This window comes from Sebastes umbrosus, chromosome 12 (assembly GCF_015220745.1).
Source record: "Sebastes umbrosus isolate fSebUmb1 chromosome 12, fSebUmb1.pri, whole genome shotgun sequence".
Taxonomy (NCBI): domain Eukaryota; kingdom Metazoa; phylum Chordata; class Actinopteri; order Perciformes; family Sebastidae; genus Sebastes; species Sebastes umbrosus.
This window is the reverse complement of record NC_051280.1, coordinates 16587404-16603485: the sequence shown is the minus strand read 5'-3', so window position 1 is coordinate 16603485 and position 16082 is coordinate 16587404. Positions and strand designations below refer to the sequence as shown.

General features: G+C 39.9%; 1 long non-coding RNA gene across 1 annotated transcript; it reads right to left on the bottom strand.

Moving 5' to 3' along the window:
* Window positions 1–11542: 11542 nt before the first annotated feature.
* Window positions 11543–15523, bottom strand: LOC119498031. The gene is made up of 3 exons (XR_005209035.1): window positions 15499–15523; window positions 15181–15183; window positions 11543–11674 (listed from the first exon to the last, which is right to left on the bottom strand). It is a non-coding gene; the product is annotated as an uncharacterized LOC119498031 (long non-coding RNA).
* Window positions 15524–16082: the final 559 nt, after the last annotated feature.

Below are 16082 nucleotides of genomic sequence, written 5' to 3'. Positions count from 1 at the left end.
CAGCCATTACCCCCTAATACACCAAATCACTTTCTGCTGTGATGTTCTGTGTTCACCTCCCTCTCCCCCCCACTAATGTACTGAATGCCACCATTACACCATAACCCTCCACCAGTCAACCCTCACAGCGAGGACAGGTCTGACATGCAGTTGGGAAACGACAGTCCCTCAGCCGAAATAAAAAAAACATTCCTCTGTTGTTGCTTATGAATTATTAATGTGACAGCGTTCCTCACATTTTTTTTCTTGTTTCTCTCCTTTTTGGGGCATAATTAAAATCTCAGGAGCTCTCCGACTGTGCTGGGGATTAATCTCCCGTGGCACATCTCCATCTGCAGCCTAGATCATCAGCCATCCCTTTCTGCATCAGCCCCCAGCTGTGCGACTGTCTACCCAACCCAGGCCTATAGCACGCCGTGTAGCGGCGGAGTGGGAGCAGAGGGAGAGCGTAACGAGAAAAGCGACAGAAAGAAGGAGGTATGTGTGTTTGAGGGTGGTGGTGGTGGTAGTGGGGGGTGGGGGGTGTTAAGAGCAGCAATAAATCTTAATATTTCACATCAATTTTAGTTTGCAGAGCTGATTTGAGCCTCATTTTCTCTCAAATGGCGTTCTCCTCTGAGATGTGATTGATACTAATAGCTTCTACAGCGGTTACATTTAGGGAGGGTTAGAGTCTTTTTTTATTGGTGCAGACAGTTGTTAGTGTGGCACCAAGTAAGATTGTAAATTTGTCTCTCTTTCATGTAATGTGACTCTTGAGGGTGGTTAGGCTGAGAGCTTTTGATTCACGACCGCTGTCCATCTTCGTTTGCCCTGTGGACGTCCAATAGTTAATGAGATGAGTAATTTCTTAAAGCTCATGAATAGACACAGAATTTAGCTAATTTTGCTCGTGAGTTAATTGTATGACAGGTGGCCAAAATACAGTCATTTAAAATATAGCCATTTTGTTATTCTCATAGAATAAATTTAAATTTGTTTTTGGGTGTTTTAATAGTTAGACACCAAAAAGCAAGTTTGAAGACAGTTACAATAATATTACACAATGACAATAGGCTAATTGTAGGTTTGGTACAGACTAGGGTTGGGCGATTTGTTAAATTTCTCCAACCAGCCATCGTCAGCCCAACAACCGCTGATTGACAATATTTTCCCGCAGGTACATTTCACAGACCGGAGGAAAACAACCAATCAGAGCTGAGCTGGAGCCTACTGTCTCTGAGCAGCTGTCAATCACAAACTCTGATCAAACGGTCAAACTAGGCAGCGCTGATCAAATATTAATCAATATTCTGTTACTGTAATGACTATTTCTCGCTTCAAATGTTTTCAGAAACATCTTGTAGTGTACTGTTTAGCTGTAAAAGGAGAAAGTTATGACCTGGCAGCCATGTTGAGATCAATTGAGGAAATACCAAGCACCGCCCACCAGCCAGAGCAAACTTTTTCATTCTCACTCTAAAATGACCTGTGATTGGCCAAAGTCTCCCGTCATGGGATAGATTTTTTAAAGCCTGAAAACAGAGCCATGAGGAGGTGCAGAAGGCTAGTTTTCTCTCAGAACACTTGTATTACAATATGCTGAAAGGTTTATTATGGAAATTTTGCCCAATGATGCCAAAAATATTCTGCCGATTGGAAGTATAATAAAACTCACCAAAACCGCCTTTGTTCGTCTTTCCAACATTCACCAACTCTGGTTTGGTCGAAATAAACCCTTATTTCACTTGTGAAAATATGCCGGCTCAAAACATGCTGTTTCCCCCGCTGTCTCTTTCTCTCTCAGCGGCTGAGCGGCTCTCATTCTTCGGAGGCGAACCATTAAATTAGCAAAATAAAATGACTAACATCGCCTAAATTATCTAAACAAAAAAAGAAAAACAGCGATGTACCCAGCCAATCACCAATATATTCGTCTAATCGCCCAACTCTATTACAGACTGAGTTCTCAAGTGTGATCTGCAACCAAACAGCATACCCAAAATGAGCAATGCAATATGACAGCAGTGAGTCCCACAGACCCGTGGGTTTATAACTCTCCCAGGCTTAGAGTTGGAAACCGTCCCATCAACTAAACAGCCAAGTATTTGGCCGCCTCACAGTCCAGGCGATTTAACGGGCCCTGGGTTCCAGCATGCAAGATATGGTTGATCCAATTTAGGCCATGCTCAATCAACCTAATTCTACCGGGGACACGGAGGCTGGGTACTGCAGAGTGTGCAAGAACGGATTGCTCAACAAAGCAGCTTTTAAAGGTCATGTTTTCGCTGCCTCCGTGTCTACAAGATCCTTATAGAGGGCACCGTTTGCAAACAGTGTATGTAAATTCATCACAAACCTCCGACTCAACAGTGATTTATGCTGTGAACCTGAGGGGCCTCAGTTTTGGCTCAGAATCGCATTGTAAAATGCAGCGTGGCCTCTCTAAGGCCCTGTTTTTAGTACCCGCACTCTAAGAAGTTGAGAGATCTCTTAACATTACACTGACATTACAAGCATCTGAAATGATTCGGAGCGATTGAGTTCGTTCAACCTGCAGACTTTTGTTTCACTGTTTACTCTTGCTTCCTTTTTGTTGTAGACGCACAGTAATTACTTGCTAACACTGTAACTTGTCACAATTGTATGCACGTGTGCACGTCAACAAGGTTTTGCTACTCCTTCTCAATTGCCTCGTCTTTCTCATGGGGAGCACGGTGTCATGCTTTTGCTTCTGCCGTACACGAAGCCAATTATATTGTCAGCATGGGACCTCCGCTTGACATCGCATGTCCTGATGGTATAATGAAATAAAAGAGGTTTCACACACGTGCTCCCACTGTGTCCTTGACGTACGAGAATGTCTACTTTGCAATTTCTGTAATTTGGGTGAGAGGTACATTTTCAAAGATACCACGGTGTTGAACGTTCTCCACAGGGGAAAGGCAACCCCGTCTTCCATTTCAAGGGGGACTCTTTTAAGGGAAACAGTTATAATTACAATCGGGTATTCTACCTAGTTTAAGCTCCGTTAGGACATATTTTTTTATATTAAAGGGTAACTTCAGTATTTGTCAACCGGGACCCTATTTTCCCAAGTGACTAATTGGGACCACATTTTATTTTGGTCCAGTATTGATGGAAAACGCTGTAACCAACAGCCGCGAAACGAGCTGCGAGGGCAAGTGAGCACCGTCAATGTAACATTACATTCACTAAAAGTGCTTGTTTTTCCACTGACAAGCTCAGATTGTTAAATTTCTGACAACATTATAGAAAGGACCCTACACAGAAACAAAACACTTTCTTTACCTTTCGCTTGATCCGGTCTGTTTGTTATGGTGTCCATGTCCCGCTCAAGGAGAAGTCTTGTTGTGAAATCTCAATATCCGTATACTCTGGCTCACATAAATACGGGTGGCCATCTAGGGACGAGGAAGTTAGAGTTGCAGGGGCCCAAATTCATAAAACTAATTTTATATTTAAAGTTTTTAAAACAAACCCATGATAGATGGGAGTAATCAATAATAATTATCCTATTATTAACATCCATCACTGTTTACAGACCTGCTTCCTGGTTCAACTTTGACCCTATACTTAAAGGTGCAGTGTGTAGGATTTGGTGGCATCTAGCAGTGAGGTTACAGATGGCAACCAACTGAAACTTCTCCTGTGTGCCAAGCGTGTCGGAGAACTACGGTGGTCAAAGTGAAAACGTGTCAATGCGACTGGCCCTATCTAGAGCCAGTGTTTGGTTTGTCCGTTCTGGGCTACTGTAGAAATATTGCAGCTCCGTGATAAGGACCCGCTCCGTATGTAGATATAAACGGCTCATTCTGAGTTAACAAAAACACAATTCTTATTATCAGGTTATTATACACTAAAGAAAACATACTTATTAATATTATATTCCACTTCTGCTAATAGATCCCCTTAAATGTTACACACTGGTCCTTTGCAACGTGCATAATGCATGTTGTGTACACGCAGCTTTCTTGTGCTTTGAGGGATTTTTACCGACATTCTCAGAACACCCACTTTCTGTTTTATTTCCAAACTAGTGGTTTTGATAATCTAAAAGTTTTAGGCATGTTTACAACCTGTTACACCTCTGTGTTCCCACATAGCAGCAATTACTGTAATGTAAGTTGTAATAAACCAAAATTGATCTTTAGTTTTTAGCCGCTTCATGCTCATTGTTCTGGTTCACTGTTCCATATGACCTTACATGTTACTGGCTTTGAAGAACCTCGGCGCATTTTCAATTGTAAGAGATTAAAAAAGAAGTTGCTGTTTCTCACATGCCAGAATGCATTAGCATTGTTGTACTGAAGACTGTTTGATGTGATATGGTATGGTGATATATTTTAGAGCTGAAATGTTTGGTTGGATAATACATTCATTTATTGCTAATTGATTGTTTGTCATTTATCAAGCAAAACTGCCATACAATCTGTGTTTCCATCTTGTCTTGCTGCTTGTCTCCCTTTTATAGCTTTGTAAACTGAATATCTTGTATAAAATCATTTGACATTTTATAGTCTAAACAATTAATCGAGTTATCGGGAAAAATAATCCACAATAACAATAATAACTGTTGTAGACCTAGTTTATTTACAGATACAGTGTTGGATCGCAGCCTGATATTTTTTCACGCACAAAAAAAAAATGTAGGTACAGTGTTTATGAAAAAAGAACCATTTGTTGCTCTTTGAGACTGAGTGAGACAACATGGAGGAAACGTCAACATGGAAACTGTCGACTGTAATCGGCAGTGATGAGGAAAAATTTACTGACTGTTGGTAGTCGTCAAGTCTAACATGCAAACTTTTACAGCAGTCAGGAATGTTTGCTGTAAATGCTCAACACGCTGCAATAAAATGTGCCAAGCAGTGCTTGATGCTGGGGTTTAAAAGAGGCTCGTTATAATGAGATCTCCCACCAACAAACAGATGTGGTGAACCAGCATTCTGTGAAGTTAACATCTGTAGATAATTGGATGGTGTAGCTATTGTGGAAAACACGTTGTGGGCCCCTGTTTCTCAGTGAGAAGTCATTATCAGTGTTTATGTTAATGGCTTTGCCATACCAAGGCTGCATGTGTTCTTGGACTGAAGGGGGTTTGGCTGACTGTTTCTGCTTTCCACTTCTTGGTCACGGGTGCACCGCCTCTCTGATTTTCAGAAGTCTTGAATATCTGAACAATCTGTTGTGAATTTCCAATTTAGTACTGTATTTTACAGAGACCGAGGCTTGGCTCACTTAATGATTTGGCACTTGTCACCTGTGGGTTAAACTCTCATTAATCTTGCCGTGTGCCTGCCTCTAGGTTCAATACTAAAGAAACTCATTTTCAAATCAACCTATGCCAAATATGTGTAATTAGTAAAACAAAGGTCTCTTTATTTGCTTGCAAAGAGAGCTACTTGTTTCTGACAATATAATAGGGCTCGGTGGTATATCGACTTTTTAAGGTATATCATATATTTTCAAACGAGGTATAGGATGACACAATACCATTTATATCGATATAATTTAATGTTGCATTACATAACATTTCCTCCGTAAAGCCATGCTATTCTCCGACCCCGCACCCTCCCCCTCTGTGTCTACGCGTAGGTCTGCGCACAAACCCCGCCCACCTTGCTCTTTTTGACTGTAGCAAAGCGGGGGCTGCCAGCCTTATAAACGCCAAAGCATTTTGCTGAGACTGAGGCCCAATCCCAATGTCCACATTCACAGACTCACAGACTTTGAGGTGCGTTCCAGCGAAGTCTGTGAGGGTTTAGGGTTTGTGCCCTTTATGAACACTTTCCGTAAGTCCGCATTTCTGCAGACTTTGCTTGAGGGAATTACCCACAATTCATAGCATTGTGACGTTAAGCACAGGGTTACCACGGTTACTGGGGGGAAAAAAAGGTAAACAAAGAGAACGGCATATGGGTGTTTAGCCAGGCATATTTAAATTTACACAAACATTGACATAACGGATTTAAGATGGTAGATAATAAAACACATGAACACACCTGGTTTATTCATCAACCAGTTCTTTTAAGCTTGACAAAAACAAGTAAGTTGATGTTTTGACAGTTACCTCTAGTCTCATCAGGCAAGAGCCTGGAAGACATTCAAATCAGGTAGTAAAAACGTAAAAGTAAAACCCACAATTGGCATCGTCAAGGTCACGTGATATGTCGCCGCAAAGTGCTGTCCCATTCATATTTATACCATTTCAAGCCCTTGCAGCCTCTCACACTCAACCATTTACCAGGTGACGTCAGTCAAGTCCCTGAGGGTTCAGGGTTTAAGTCCTTAGGGGTGACATTGGGATTGGGCCTGACTGAGTGATAAAGTACACCATTGGTGGAAATGAGTTATAGCATTACACCATTGGCCGTTGCTCTTTCAAAATGAATAGGCATGACAGGTAATTGTCGCTGGTAACGTCACCTCCGCGATCAATCAGCTGATCCACTTCCTCAATGCATACACGGATGTTTTTTTCTGTAGGTCTATAAAATGTATATCAAATAAAATCTTGTAATTGTAGGGTGTTGACAAAGTGTGATGCATATGTTAAGCGTAGTGTGGGTGTAGCCGTGCGGTGGAGCGTCAGGGAGGTGGAGGTGCTCAGAGCACAGGAGAAATTAGCAGTAAATGTACATTGTAGGTTTCAGTTTGTATGTGAATTAACATTAACAACCTCAAGACCAACATGTGAGGCTGTGGGCATGTTCATAATTGTCAGGGGATGTAACTTAGGTCAGGTCTGTTTACAAAGTAACATTAATTACACAATAACACTCTAGATGAGAAATCCAGTACAACAAATTGATTCATTTATTGAATTAAAACTGTCCTCAACTATTTGTCTCAAACATGGCTTAACCATGTCATAAGTTATCTATTTTAATAATAGTGCTTGTACCGCATCTCACATGCGGTTTTGACTTACAACTGAACATTTAACCCAATAAGGACAAAATATGGAAATATAACTTGTGTATCGCCATTCAGCCTAAAAATACTGAGATATGATTTTTGGTCCATATCGCCCACCCCTACAATTTAATTAGGGATGCACCAATCCAACGTTTTCAGCGATAGCGATAGCGATAGCAATAGCGATACCTGGGCTTTGGGTATCGGCCGATACAGAGTACTGATCTGATACTAGTGTTAATTAATAAGCTGTATGCCTCAGTGTATTACAAAATGTATGAAATATATACAGAAATAAAATGTTACTGAATTGTATTAAAATAATAAATCATACACCAGCAACAGGAAACTTAAAGATTCCAGTATGTAATGTATATTGTATATAAACATAGAATTGAATTGAATAGATTGGCCCCATTGTCACCGATACCCGATCCAGCTATTTGAGTCAGTATCGGCCCGATATCTGATCCGGTATTGGTATCCGTGCATCCCTAAATATAACTAAGAATATCATGAAGTGTTTGAGTTTCAGGGTCTCTTCTGTGGAGAACTGCTTGATGAAACATGGATGATTTGGTTGGATAAGGTGTTCCTTTTACATACCCTCAGATGCCCTGCTCCTATTTAGTATTCTCTGAAAACTGTTGAATAATTTGGAACCTACTCTGAATGAAGATGTGCTGTCTGTGTCTGTGTGTGTGTGTGTCCCTGGCAAGTTCGTTCTTGATTGCAATTTCATCACATTTGATATTCACATTCAGTCTTGAGGCAAATTCAATACATCATTTATACATCTCAGAAAATAAGCATATCCAAGGACAAGACATGGGCCGGTAAATGCGTTATGATGTGCAATTGAAAATGTTTGTGTTTACTGAGATTTGGACGGAGGCAATTTAATGTCTTAAGCAATGAAAATGACTTGAAGGTTGGCTACCGTTTGTTTTTAGTTTCCTTCTCAATACAAGGGGCTCACTCCTCCAGTCAGTCAGTTCCTTATAATTAAAGTATAAAGCTTGCAGACAGGTTTGATCACTACATTTACTGCTTGACTAAATGTTAAAATGGGCAAGATGTGATCCACTGTAAGCGATTCGAGCTTAATATGTTGACTGGGTGCCTGATATGCCTCCAGCATCTCAGAAACCCTGTGACCACAAGCACCCCTGGGATCGTCATGCATTATGCTTCTAGTTTACAGAGAAACATCCAGTCGGCAGCAGTCCCGCTTTGTTGTAACAGAAGTCAGAGGAGAACGGCGAGAGCCATTCAAGCTAAATGTAGGCCACAAGTAAACAGCAGACCGCAACTGAATGCAACAGGGACGTTCAGAGGTCTTGACAGAGTGGATACTATTTTTCGAATAATGTGGTATATCATGAAAAAGGCATCATTTAAACATAGGTCCATAACCATTGCAGTGACTTTTGTTTACTCCCATGTAGAGATGTCACAATATCAGAAATTTAGTAGTCAATACCAACACCAATGAAATTCCACAATTCTCGATACCCAATTTGAACGGTAAAAAACAATAATCACTTAGCTAGTGTAAGGAGGTTAAAGAGGCCATAATTCCATCTCTATTATCTATTTTATACAGCTGTGAAAACATCTCCTTCAAACAACTGGATTTATTCATATTTCTTTCCAAAAACTAAATTTTACAAGATTACATTTGAACACATCATGATAACGTTATAATTTACCTTCGCCTAATACTAGTTAATACTTTTACTGAATAGATCTTGAACACATAATAATGTAAATCAATGGCACCTTCCATTAACGTTAGCTGTTAGCTCCGTGCGGGACTGTGTATTATCGGGTGCTAACGCTAACTAGCTGTCGTCCTGCTGATTTCAACACTGATTTGTTGTTCAAAATGTAGCATTATCAGGGAAAAAATGGGATGTGTCCCCTGGACGCGTCGATAGTGAGTTTACTGCGTCATTACGTTGTTAGTCTCGAGCCCCCCCGATACCAACTAGGGGTGGGGGGAAATAATTGATTCACCAATGTATCGCAATTTTTTTTTTACGATTTTGAAATCAATTTTTGTTATGCCCGAATCAATATATTTGCTTCATTTGAGTCTATACAGAGATAGAAGGAAGGTGCAGCTTTTATTGTTGTAGTCTGAGTAATGTGACTTCATATCCATTCCGTATCTTTCAACAAAACAAACAGCAGCTGGCCGCAGTGAGCCGAAATGAAAAAAGTAGAAAACAGCAGAGGGTCTGCGTGGATACGACCTGCACCCTCACATGTTTAATCCAAAGTGGTAAACACTACACATACAGTATGGAAGTAGTATGGAAACACTCAGGGCTAAAGCTGCATACTAACTCTGTCATGGACAGGATTATCGTATCATACAGGCAGTCAAGCCAGTCGTCACTCACATCTCCGTGGTCAAATTGGCCGACGCTACAACTGTAGAGCACCCATATACTGACATTTAGGTTAAATGCATTCAAACGTCCCCGATGGAGCTGACCATGAATGTATAAAGAGAACGGAGCTGACGGGGAGAGCCAGAGACACACTTGTGACTATGTCTGGTTTTCAAAATAAGGTGTCAACAAAGGGAACTGTTTATACAAAATACATATATGGAAATAAGATTGATTGAATTATATTAACCAGAAGTATAAAACATTACATGTCCCTTATAAATTAAACAGAAAATACCACTACTTTGTGAGGGAAATGTCTTCATGCTTTGATTTTTGGGTTGCTGGAAAAATATTAATAAATAATGCATGACAATGACTGATATATTTGACTTCAGGACATCTCTGACTACATACATGCTGAAAATCAAACATTCTTACTGTATTCATTTAGATATTTTTCAAATTAAAAGTCCCTAGAAGTGTATGAGTCAACTTTTTCCCCATGGTCTAGTCTTAAAAAAGTTAACAAAAACCGCAATAAATGGCAATATCGAATCACAATACTTAAATAAATACTAATTGAAATACTTAAAAAGCACATACATACATATCAAATCAGCACCCAAGTATCGCGATAGTATCGAATTGGGAGATAGGTGAATCGTCCCAGCCCTAGTACATACGGTACAATTTGGGCTGTCTTGTAGAGAAAGGTGGGTCCTAATAAGTACTAGATAAGAATTACATTTTGAAATGAAGCTCTTACTGAGAGACATATTTCAATTTGTGGTACCCATCGAAGCAACTGGCCAGTTAAATTGAAATGGGAACTGGAGATTCCAACCTTAAGAGGAGCTTCATCACAGCCAGTGTACATGAGTATGTCTAATACTCTGGTCTCTAGGCGTATGTTTGATTTAATATGATGTAGTGTTAAACGAGACAAGCCTATAACCACATCCAGGTGGTGCATTTGGAAATATATATAGGGGCAATTAATGGATTCATGATAAAATAATATAATACCAACAAATAACACCTAGCATGTCTACAAAGGAAATTACTAGAAAGAATTGCCAGTGACATATTATAATACTCAGTTGCACTTCAATGTCACAAGTGACAAAACTTGATGAAAGAAATCCATGAAAGACGTAGCGTTTGCGTCACTATTCATTAGTGTGCTGCACATCCAACACGTTCTCTGGCACATCAGCGACAGGCTCATGTTCAGGTGATAAGATGTGATAAGTGTTTTGGCTAGGTTTCAAGTCAAATGTTTTACTGCTCTGACATCCTTTTTATTACTTTTTGAGTAGAGGTGATATTGAGTTGGCCCGGCAGGTTCAGACACACGGCAAGATAACAAATTGATCATGAATTAATAAGGTCACTACTAATCAAAAAGTCCCATGCTTAAGTCTGAATGTATTAGCAGGATCAGACAACATGTGTTCAGAATCAGATGAGTTATTAGCGAAGGCTCCCAACGCAGAGGAACGAATACCAGACAGACAGCAGGTCAGAAGGTCAAAGGTTAAGTAGTAGAAAGACCAGATACGATTGATTACTTTCTTTTATTATTGTTTACTCAAGTAAATCAGTCTGTGAGGTTTCTGAAGCACACATTCTCATCTATATCTGTCTACATAGATAGTAAGGTCAAGTTAAGTCAATTTTATTTGTATAGCCCAAAATCACAAATCACACATTTTTTCCTCAGGGATACGACACCCTCTCATCGGATAAGGAAAAACTCACCTCCAGTCTAGTCATAGATTTATATTAGGGCTGTCAATCGATTAAAATATTTAATCACGGTTAATCACCCAATCGTCCATAGTTAATCATGATTAATCGGACATTTTTTATCTGTTCAAATTTAACCTTAAAGGGAGATTTGTCAAGTATTTGATACTCTTTATCAACATGAGAATGGGCAAATATTTTTGCTTTATGCAAATCTATGCATATATCTATTATTGGAAATCAATTAATAACACAAAAGAATGGCAAACATTGTCCAGAGAAACCTCACAGGTACTGCAATAAGCATCAAAAATATCAAACCATAACATGACAAACCGCAGCCCAACAGGCAACAACAGCTGTCAGTGTGTCAGTGTGCTGACTTGACTATGACTTTCACAAAAACTGTATGTGATTATCATAAAGTAGGCATGTCTGTAAAGGGGAGACTCGTGGGTACCCATAGAACCCATTTTCATTCACATATCTTGAGGTCAGAGGTCAAGGGACCCCTTTGAAAATGACTGACATTCTTTCCTCGCCAAAATTTAGCGCAAGTTTGGAGCGTTATTTAGCCTTCTTGGCAACAATCTAGTATGACACTCGTTAGTTTTGTATGAATCTGACCTGTGACCCTTTGCTGCATGTCAACCCCTCTCTCTCCCCCTTTCATAACTGTCTCTCTCACTCATCATTAAAGGCATTAAAACCCCCCCCAAGAAATAAAAAAAAAAAAAAAAACTGAGCCTGCTACAAGCTAAAAATCGCAAATTGCATTAATGCGTTTAAGAAATTAGTGGCGTTAAAACAAGTTTGTGTTAACGCGTCAGTATCGCGCTAACTTTGAGAGCCCTAATTTTATATAGAGGGAGAGATTCATAGTTAGATATTCAGTATAGTATACTGTAGTAAAAGTCTGCCTGGTGCCTCAAGAAGACCTACAGTCTGGTTAGAAATTGATATTAGGACATACCACTGCGTTTTCATTAACAGTTTGGAATGAATTATGTTTCCACCTGCAGTAACACCCATGAAGCGCACTATCTTCTAAACAGGCAAATTATTTATCCATCTCAACATAACTGATATTGATTGAAGTAGCTGAAGAAGTGTTTTGTACAGGCAATGGAGTGCTATGGCATGTAATTATCTCCTACTGTCTTGTGCTGATAAGGGAAAAAAATAATACGCTGTGTCAAAAAAATGTTAATCCGGGTATTAGACAAAAGGGAAGATGCATGTCTGGGAATTAGTTTTCAAATGCTTTCATTAGAGCCCTGCAATTGAAATAACTTCTTTGGCTGAAAAAGTTTTGCAAGGCTTTCTTTTTACTTATATTAATAACCCGGCAGTGTTTGTACTGTAAATGCATAGTGACGGAAAATAGTTTAGACTGCAAATGGAAAGCGCATCTTTTTATCTAAACAGACCTTGGTGATTGCCATCATTGGAATATCTGAGGAAATGTGACTGTTATCTGTGAAAGCTTTTAAGCTATTGTCGAAATGCAGAATTTAATGGTCAAATGGAGCTGGAAGCACTAATCCACAGATTTACATTTTTCAAAATAAAGCCTTAACACCGCTTTTGTGCTATCACTGTTAATCATTTTTACAGTAATTTGAAGAATCTGAATGAGGCAACACAAAGTGCTTCTCGTGACAAAGAAATAAAACACTGACTAACATAAAGCGCAGGCAAGCACTCACCAGGCGGGAACTTAATACTATTTCACTCAAAGCCATTTAATTCCCTCTCTATGCAGTTTTTCCCGCAAACAAATGAAAATATATATGAATATGTTTGTGTATATTTTTGCAAAATGAGCATTTTTCAAGTAAGAGAGAGGCTACACACATACTGTAATTGTTGGATTAAAATCTTGATATGCATTCTCCACTAAATACATTTTGACATGGATCCATTTAGTTGCTCCAGTTTCAGGGTCCTGGTATTGTGCATGCAGGCACACTATCACACTGTCATGACTTACTGGGACACTTGAATATAAAGGAGCCATTGTTAACATTATCAGTAACATCTGTGTTTGTCCTACTTTTTTACTACAAGTCAAAATGAAAAGGCTGTGAAAAATGCCCAGTTTTGCTGGGCTGGGGGCGAAGGATGAGTCAAACAACAAAGTACTTTCACCCAGGAGACTGGTGCTCGGGTCCTGTTGACTTATTTGAAGTTACGTAGCCTACGCAACGTTACTACATCGCGTACGTAACGTAGCCTACTTAAAGGTATAATATGCAGGAATTTTCTAAAAAAAACAATGTATAGACTGATAAAAACAATAATCCTTCTCAATCATCACTTATGATCCACTAGAAGTGTGTGGTGTTGTCTGTATCTGCAGAGACCCAGCCCGCTGCCTGTATTTTCTCTGTTCTTCTTATTTTGCTGTGTTCGCGATGTTTCTGGGCAATAAGAAAATAACGTTTTATTTCTCTGACCCACTGCTTTTTTTCTCACTAACGCTGCTCCCTATCTTCATTCACTCTATAACTGGCTCAACCATCGCTGCTCTCTCTCTCTCTCACTTCATCGCTCGCTAGTTGAGCCCAGGAGGAGGGGCCAGCTTTGGATGCTGTGACAACTGTTACATATTATACCTTTAACGACGTAACAAACATACTTTATTTTAACCCAAACCACAATCTTTTCCTAAACCTCACTGAGTAGTTTTGTTGCTGAAACCTAACCAAGTTGTTTCCTGTGAAAACAGAAGTTTATTTTGAAAAGACAGTGTATGCACGTAACAAGCGGAAATTGACACGTGGAAAACTGATGTGAGAGGGGTACCTACAGCATCAGTAGTAGTGGTTTGAAGCGTGGAGCCACTGACCAAGCTGCCGTATTTGACGAGTTGGGAATGAGGATGTGTCTTGTGTTGGTTGACAAAAGGTCAACAAAGCTTGGACCTGAGAAATAATGATGGCAAAGCAAGGGCCTGGTCCCAGCTAACCGCTAACACATACTAGCCAGTAGGAAATATAGTAGTGTTCGTCAGCCACAATAACTCTCCAAACTTTTTTTCAATTTTGTCTGTACTGGTCTGTTTACTCGCCCTGGCATTTTGTTCTGAGGATTGTGCGTCATTTAATTCAATAACTCAGTGCACAAGCAAACACCAGTCTACCTGGCCAGGAGTTGACCTACTAACCCAGCAGTGGAGCTTTGACCCTTGACTCCCTCTCTGGACAGCACCCTGGGCTCCTCTTGAACTTGTTAACAGCCTTCCCATGTCTGTGGGCTGGGCGACAGTGATTTATTCTCTGTGTCCTCACTACAAGGAGCACCGCGGGGTTGAAAGATGATTGTCCTCCTGAGCAGGGGAATAAACCGAGGCATGATGGTGTCAGGAACCCCAGCTGGAGCCCAGAGCAAACTCTATCACAGGCACAAAGGAGAGAGATGACCTTTAATCAAAGCAGAGCTATACATATCACAGCTGGCACATGACAACCTTGTAACTCCGATTCTGCTGATTTTTATTATGTAGTTTTACTTTTTATTATTATTTGTTCCTTTGTTGACAGTATGCAAATTGCGGGGACATTTCATTTAATAAACATTGCGAATGGTAAACAGTAGTTCACTTAATAACATACATACATACCTTTTCAAGATTGTCTTACAGTAATTGTATTTACTGACAGGCAATGTTATTTCTATCGCGCCTTTCAAACGTAAACATAATTTAAAATGCTTTACATAAGGCGTAGAAATGATTAAAACATTTGAGGGAAATTGGATAAAGAATAGAAATGGACAAATATGATGCAATGTCCATTACACCTCACATTGTTGTCTACCACAGATTATGGAAAATCCTGTGTACACAGTTGTTATTTTGGCTTTAGGGATTCTTGGAAAACTCTTTTCTTGGTCACAGAAAAGCTGACTTTTACACAAAAGAACATCAATATCTCTGTAACAGCAAACGCAGGACACTGAGACAAAGTAAAAGAAGAACAATGGTGTTATAAAAAGCCTTTTTTTAAAGATTCAAGCAGTCATGAAGAGCTGCAATGTACTAAATAATAGCATTCCAACAGCAGGAATAAAGACTAGTTGAGGATGAAGAGCTATAATCTTACACTGACTTTAACTAAACCTAGACAATTTTGTACCACCAGCAGTGCCATCGTGTCTCTCTGCGGTGAGCTTCAGTGTGTATTAAATCATGTCCACCCACGCACACTACATCAACTCACCGACGCCCACCGCCCACTGACGAATCTGTCACGGCCGCTATCAACGACAGTCCCTTTGCTATGGTGGAGGAGCAGTAGTGTGTGTGTGTGTGCGTGTGTGCTAGCGTGTTTGTGTGTGTGACAGAGAAGCAATAAGCATGTATTTATCTGTGTGTGCATGTAAGAGAGACAGAAAGAGCAATGAATCTGTGTTAGCTTGACACCATGGATCCTGTTTGCTATTTTGATTGCTTGAATTTAATCTCATTTTCTAAATACAGGCCATTTGATGAAATTAACAGAGTAGGGAGGGACTGAAAGAAGCATGTGTTTGCCACTAAGGTCTGTCATACTACAATGTACTGTAATATTTTCCCCCATTGAAGAGCCCGTTGGGGTGCCACAAGCTGCTGCACACTTAGTGAAGATGAAAGGGGATGAAGTCATTATCCACTGATGTCTCTTTTAAATGCTTCTGTCCTACTGTTGTGTACTCAGCCCACACTGTCTCCCCCACCCTCCACTACTCCTCTCTACCTCTTCTTTATTTGACTTAATGCTGATAAATTAGCCCGTTCTTACCCGTAGCATTTCTCATTCTGAGTGGCCCGGCTGGACTTACTGGTGCTTACTTCACAGTATATATTCTCTTTTCTTTGCGGAATTGGTCACAAGGAAAAAAAATAGGTCCTAGCAGTGTGATTTTAGTGAAGGTCATTTACCGTAGAACTAAAATTTAAGTTCGCAGTCCCCAAAGGTGGCACTTTTACTTTTTTTTTTACTCACACTCAACAGGAAATTCAGAGAT